This window comes from Heterodontus francisci, unplaced genomic scaffold (genome assembly GCF_036365525.1).
Source record: "Heterodontus francisci isolate sHetFra1 unplaced genomic scaffold, sHetFra1.hap1 HAP1_SCAFFOLD_542, whole genome shotgun sequence".
Lineage (NCBI taxonomy): Eukaryota > Metazoa > Chordata > Chondrichthyes > Heterodontiformes > Heterodontidae > Heterodontus > Heterodontus francisci.
The window spans coordinates 290,164-297,663 of NW_027140974.1; positions in this window are offsets into that span (position 1 = coordinate 290,164).

Genomic DNA, 7,500 nt, shown 5'->3' on the forward strand with positions numbered 1-7,500 from the left:
GCTCCGGAGCTTCACAATCGGACCACTGCGGTAGCGACCAGTGGGACGTCTCGGCCTCACACGAACAGCACAGAGATCAGCACACAGGAGACGGCGCACAACGAGTAATCTACCTAGCACGCCGCCGACCAAGTGGCCAAACTCTCGAGAGGAATGTCCGTCTGACACAAGGGACAGAAACGGGAGGTAACCGCTGAGCCTGAAACACCAGCAAATAAATGCTAGCCCGCCTGGGCCCTCCAACGTCGGACAGTCCTCGCCGTATCGATCGAGTGACCTGGGCACGCACTTTTTTTTCCTTTCACACAGTGTGGGGTTGGCGGCGGCGGGGGGGGGGGGAGAAAGCATGCAACTTGGTTGACGTCGCCTGGTCAACTCGCATCGGTTTTCCGTCCCCATCACTGTAAGGAGCAACCGCGACCAGCGTAGCCAAACAGGTCGACCAAAGCTTTCGGCGCTCGCACGGAGAGGTGATGCCAGCCGGCGTGCGTCGCCTAACTTGGACAAAATTCTGGGCACGCACTTTTCGTTTGAGACTAGGACATACATGTAGTGCAACCCAAGGAAACCAGGCGACGCCGCCACAATCTGCGCCTGACAGACAAAGATAACCGTTCACAAGGAGCCTTGTTATTTCGCACCAAGTCTTTTGCGGGCATAGTTTCTTTCTTTGACATGTATATCTGTATGAAGGTCGGCTTTGCTCTGCCATCGCAGCCTCCCTTCTTTGCTTTTCTCACTGTACCAACAGACATGTCATAGACTTTGGTTTTTTTTTTATTAATTCTTTTCCTGTGGGTGTGGTGTGCCTCCGCACCCCCCAATCTGTTCCAAGGCCTTGTTTTCTCTCGCTCGCCAAAACACTTTGTCTGTTTTCACAGCCAGTCTACCGGCCTAGACCCAACTGTGCGATATTTCAGAGCCGGCAACAGAGCATGGAAAGTCCGCCAGATTTACCCTTAAATGCTCATAAATGACTTCCAGGCACTCTTCGGAAGGTCTTTTATTTCAAAAGAAGGTCCTTCCTTGAGGGAGCACTTCTTCGGCCACTTTGCAAGTGCAACCGCTGCCAGCAAAAGTTCTGAAAATCGAGTTCCCGAAAATCTCCGGGTACCCCGCCAACCCCCAGCCACCCGAATCGCAAGTGTCAATTCGGCGGGTTGCCTGCCGGTAGTCCTTCCGAAAATGAGGCGCCAAATCGCCGCAACGGCCATTTTTCATTTCGGCATCGGGACTTCCGACGGCAACTGATTAACTAGCCCGGGGACTAGAGCGGCAGCAAATGCAACGTGCCCTCTTGGCGGGAGCAACTTGACCGCCCCCGTGGGGAAAGGTCAACTCGGGGCCCGGGAAAGTCGCCGAGTCCGACCCCATACACTTCCATGAGTTGGGGGTTTTGGCCTTCCCGGCCCAAGGCTCGCCTTATTTCGGCCTGCACTTTCGGAAAAGGGTGCATTCCTTTTGGTTAATGATTTCACCAGCCCGGGTCTTAGCCTCTGCCCCGACGGCTAAGTCTTTTGGTTAATGATTTCCTGCGGCTGGGACTACCCTTTCCCCCGCCCTGCAGGCACCCGGGTCGGGAGGCCGTCGGGGGCACTTTCCGGGGCAAATCCGGACCCTTACGCAAGGGAGAGTGCGCCCCCCGCCTCGGCCGGGGGTCAGGCTGCCGCCTATTAAGCCCGACAGAAAACCCGAAAAATGGACGAAAATGGGAAAAAATCCCCATCCGAAAAAGGCTTAAAAGTCGGTTGGGCGGCAGCTAGGGTCGGTCTCTGCAGACCTGGAGGCTCGGGTGGACTCTTGGAATAAACGTCCAAGTCCCGACTTGCCACCTCCTACTACTGTGCAGATACCCCGCCAACCCCCAGCCACCCGAATGACAAGCGTCCGATCAGCGGGACGAATTTGACAACTCTGGCCGGACCTCTGGAACTCCATCCCGGGTAACCGGGGCAAATTTTTCCGCTTGATCGCCCTTCCACTGGTTAACCATTTGCCCTTTCGGACTTAGTCTCTGGACATTATTCGACGGATTTTCTGGTTAACCATTTGCCCTTTCGGACTTAGTCTCTGGGCATTATTTTCGACTTTTTGGTTAATGATTTCATACTTTTTACTTACTTTTGCCCTTTTTGGTTAATGATTACTCTGCTTACTGGTTAACCATTTGCCCTTTCGGACTTAGTCTCTGGACATTATTTTCGAGTTTTTGGTTAATGATTTCACACTTTTAACATATTTTTGCGCTTTTTGGTTAATGATTACTCTGCTTACTGGTTAACCATTTGCCCTTTCGGACTTAGTCTCTGGACATTATTTTCGACTTTTTGGTTAATGATTTCACACTTTTTACTTACTTTTGCGATTTTTGGTTAATGATTTCACACTTTTAACATATTTTTGCGCTTTTTGGTTAATGATTACTCTGCTTACTGGTTAACCATTTGCCCTTTCGGACTTAGTCTCTGGAGATTATTTTCGACTTTTTGGTTAATGATTTCACACTTTTAACTTAATTTTGTGCTTTTTGGTTAATGATTTCACACTTTTTACTTACTTTTGCGATTTTTGGTTAATGATTACTCTGCTTACTGGTTAACCATTTGCCCTTTCGGACTTAGTCTCTGGACATTATTTTCGAGTTTTTGGTTAATGATTTCACACTTTTAACATATTTTTGCGCTTTTTGGTTAATGATTACTCTGCTTACTGGTTAACCATTTGCCCTTTCGGACTTAGTCTCTGGAGATTATTTTCGAGTTTTTGGTTAATGATTTCACACTTTTTACTTACTTTTGCGCTTTTTGGTTACTGATTTCACACTTTTTACATATTTTTGCGCTTTTTGGTTAATGATTACTCTGCTTACTGGTTAATTATTTGCCCTTTCGGACTTAGTCTCTGCACATTATTTTCGAGTTTTTGGTTAATGATTTCACACTTTTAACATATTTTTGCGCTTTTTGGTTAATGATTACTCTGCTTACTGGTTAACCATTTGCCCTTTCGGACTTAGTCTCTGGAGATTATTTTCGAGTTTTTGGTTAATGATTTCACACTTTTTACTTACTTTTGCGCTTTTTGGTTACTGATTTCACACTTTTTACATATTTTTGCGCTTTTTGGTTAATGATTACTCTGCTTACTGGTTAATTATTTGCCCTTTCGGACTTAGTCTCTGCACATTATTTTCGAGTTTTTGGTTAATGATTTCACACTTTTAACATATTTTTGCGCTTTTTGGTTAATGATTACTCTGCTTACTGGTTAACCATTTGCCCTTTCGGACTTAGTCTCTGGAGATTATTTTCGACTTTTTGGTTAATGATTTCACACTTTTAACTTAATTTTGTGCTTTTTGGTTAATGATTTCACACTTTTTACTTACTTTTGCGATTTTTGGTTAATGATTACTCTGCTTACTGGTTAACCATTTGCCCTTTCGAACTTAGTCTCTGGACATTATTTTCGAGTTTTTGGTTAATGATTTCACACTTTTAACATATTTTTGCGCTTTTTGGTTAATGATTACTCTGCTTACTGGTTAATTATTTGCCCTTTCGGACTTAGTCTCTGCACATTATTTTCGAGTTTTTGGTTAATGATTTCACACTTTTAACATATTTTTGCGCTTTTTGGTTACTGATTTCATACTTTTTACTTACTTTTGCGCCTTTTGGTTAATGATTACTCTGCTTACTGGTTAACCATTTGCCCTTTCGGACTTAGTCTCTGGACATTATTTTCGAGTTTTTGGTTAATGATTTCACACTTTTTACTTACTTTTGCGATTTTTGGTTAATGATTACTCTGCTTACTGGTTAACCATTTGCCCTTTCGGACTTAGTCTCTGGACATTATTTTCGGGTTTTTGGTTAATGATTTCACACTTTTTACTTACTTTTGCGATTTTTGGTTAATGATTACTCTGCTTACTGGTTAACCATTTGCCCTTTCGGACTTAGTCTCTGGACATTGTTTTCGACATTTTGGTTAATGATTTCACACTTTTAACTTAATTTTGTGCTTTTTGGTTAATGATTTCATACTTTTTACTTACTTTTGCGATTTTTGGTTAATGATTTCATACTTTTTACTTACTTTTGCGATTTTTGGTTAATGATTTCATACTTTTTACTTACTTTTGCCCTTTTTGGTTAATGATTTCATACTTTTTACTTACTTTTGCGATTTTTGGTTAATGATTACTCTGCTTACTGGTTAACCATTTGCCCTTTCGGACTTGGTCTCTGGACATTATTTTCGACTTTTTGGTTAATGATTTCACACTTTTAACTTAATTTTGTGCTTTTTGGTTAATGATTTCATACTTTTTACTTACTTTTGCCCTTTTTGGTTAATGATTACTCTGCTTACTGGTTAACCATTTGCCCTTTCGGACTTAGTCTCTGCACATTATTTTCGAGTTTTTGGTTAATGATTTCACACTTTTAACATATTTTTGCGATTTTTGGTTAATGATTACTCTGCTTACTGGTTAACCATTTGCCCTTTCGGACTTAGTCTCTGGAGATTATTTTCGACTTTTTGGTTAATGATTTCACACTTTTAACATATTTTTGCGCTTTTTGGTTACTGATTTCATACTTTTTACTTACTTTTGCGCCTTTTGGTTAATGATTACTCTGCTTACTGGTTAACCATTTGCCCTTTCGGACTTAGTCTCTGGAGATTATTTTCGAGTTTTTGGTTAATGATTTCACACTTTTTACTTACTTTTGCGATTTTTGGTTAATGATTACTCTGCTTACTGGTTAACCATTTGCCCTTTTGGACTTAGTCTCTGGAGATTATTTTCGACTTTTTGGTTAATGATTTCACACTTTTTACTTACTTTTGCGATTTTTGGTTAATGATTTCACACTTTTTACTTACTTTTGCGATTTTTGGTTAATGATTACTCTGCTTACTGGTTAACCATTTGCCCTTTCGGACTTAGTCTCTGGAGATTATTTTCGAGTTTTTGGTTAATGATTTCACACTTTTTACTTACTTTTGCGATTTTTGGTTAATGATTTCACACTTTTTACTTACTTTTGCGATTTTTGGTTAATGATTACTCTGCTTACTGGTTAACCATTTGCCCTTTCGGACTTGGTCTCTGGACATTATTTTCGAGTTTTTGGTTAATGATTTCACACTTTTTACTTACTTTTGCGATTTTTGGTTAATGATTACTCTGCTTACTGGTTAACCATTTGCCCTTTCGGACTTAGTCTCTGGAGATTATTTTCGAGTTTTTGGTTAATGATTTCACACTTTTTACTTACTTTTGCGATTTTTGGTTAATGATTACTCTGCTTACTGGTTAACCATTTGCCCTTTCGGACTTAGTCTCTGCACATTATTTTCGAGTTTTTGGTTAATGATTTCACACTTTTAACATATTTTTGCGCTTTTTGGTTAATGATTACTCTGCTTACTGGTTAACCATTTGCCCTTTTGGACTTAGTCTCTGGACATTATTTTCGAGTTTTTGGTTAATGATTTCACACTTTTTACTTACTTTTGCGATTTTTGGTTAATGATTTCACACTTTTTACTTACTTTTGCGATTTTTGGTTAATGATTACTCTGCTTACTGGTTAACCATTTGCCCTTTCGGACTTAGTCTCTGGAGATTATTTTCGAGTTTTTGGTTAATGATTTCACACTTTTTACTTACTTTTGCGATTTTTGGTTAATGATTTCACACTTTTTACTTACTTTTGCGATTTTTGGTTAATGATGACTCTGCTTACTGGTTAACCATTTGCCCTTTCGGACTTAGTCTCTGCACATTATTTTCGAGTTTTTGGTTAATGATTTCACACTTTTTACTTACTTTTGCGATTTTTGGTTAATGATTTCATACTTTTTACTTACTTTTGCGATTTTTGGTTAATGATTACTCTGCTTACTGGTTAACCATTTGCCCTTTCGGACTTGGTCTCTGGACATTATTTTCGAGTTTTTGGTTAATGATTTCACACTTTTAACATAATTTTGCGCTTTTTGGTTAATGATTACTCTGCTTGCTTGTTACTGATTTCCCCTTTCGGACTTGATCTCTGGCCGTTCTTTTCGACCTTTTTGGATAAGGTTTCCACACTCTGAAATTATTTTGGGCTCACTGATTAGGCGAGATCAAGGGGGCATGCCTGGGCACTTTGGGCTCAGTTTGGGAAGGCGGCGTCCGTGTGCTCCTCCGCCCTTCCCGCACTTGCGGCTAGGTTTGCCAAACTGCGCTGACCCGCAGCCCTGCCTTTTTGCCCACGGCACGGAACGACTCAAGTCTGGCTCCGTTCCAGGCCGTTGCCTCCGGCTGCCCGCCGTCCGGCCGGCCTGGGACGTACCCCGGCTGACGGCGCCGGAGGCCCTCTAGCAGCCACCGGTGCCGCGGGCCAATGGGTCCGGGCGTTCCGGAGCTATCGGTGGGGAAGTGCTCTCCCCTTTTCCTGACGCCGTTCGCCCGAGCAGAGGTGCAGCCTGACGGGACTGCTGTCGCCTTCCGCGGCGCACCGGCCCCTTTCACCTGCCGTCGACCGCGCGGAGCTCGGACCTCCCTCCCCGAAGTTATGGCCCCGGCGCCGGAGGGTGCCCGGGGCCGGGCATTCAGCGGGGTGAGTCTTCACCTTCCCGGTCAGCCTGCGGGGTCGGTGCGCCGGCACTCGACGCCGGAGGGTCCCCTCTTTCCGTAGAGCCCCGCCCGGTGCCGATCGGCCGGCGGATTGCGGAGCGAACCGCGCCTGACCGACGGGCCTCGGAAACCCGTTGCAGTCGACGGGGGGGAACCGGACAGCGGGACGAGGTGCCGATTCCACCCGCAGATTCGATCCCGAAATCCCGCGGGATTCGGCGGTCCGACCCGACAGATTCAAACGTCGCCCGGGCGGCCCCCAGCGGTCGGGCCGGCCTGGTTCCGCCACCGCCCGATGCCCCTCGCCCCCGGCTACCGCCGGCCGCGCAGACCGAGCGAATGCGGCCGGACGTCCGGCGGCAATCGGCCGGAAAGCGGTATGGCCATTTCCTACTGTCCCTCGGACGGGCAGAGGGGCGGCGCCGGGGCACTCGCGGACCAGGCCGCGCCCCTCCGAGCCCTACCGCCTGCCGTCGACCGCGCGGGGATCGGACCTCCCTCCCCGAAGTTATGGCCCCGGAGCCGGAGGGTACCCGGGGCCGGGCATTCAGCGGGGTGAGTCTTCACCTTCCCGGTCAGCCTGCGGGGTCGGTGCGCCGGCACTCGACGCGGGAGGGTCCCCTCTTTCCGTAGAGCCCCGCCCGGTGCCGATCGGCCGGCGGATTGCGGAGCGAACCGCGCCTGACCGACGGGCCTCGGAAACCCGTTGCAGTCGACCGGGGGGAACCGGACAGCGGGACGAGGTGCCGATTCCACCCGCAGATTCGATCCCGAAATCCCGCGGGATTCGGCGGTCCGACCCGACAGATTCAAACGTCGCCCGGGCGGCCCCCAGCGGTCGGGCCGGCCTGGTTCCGCCA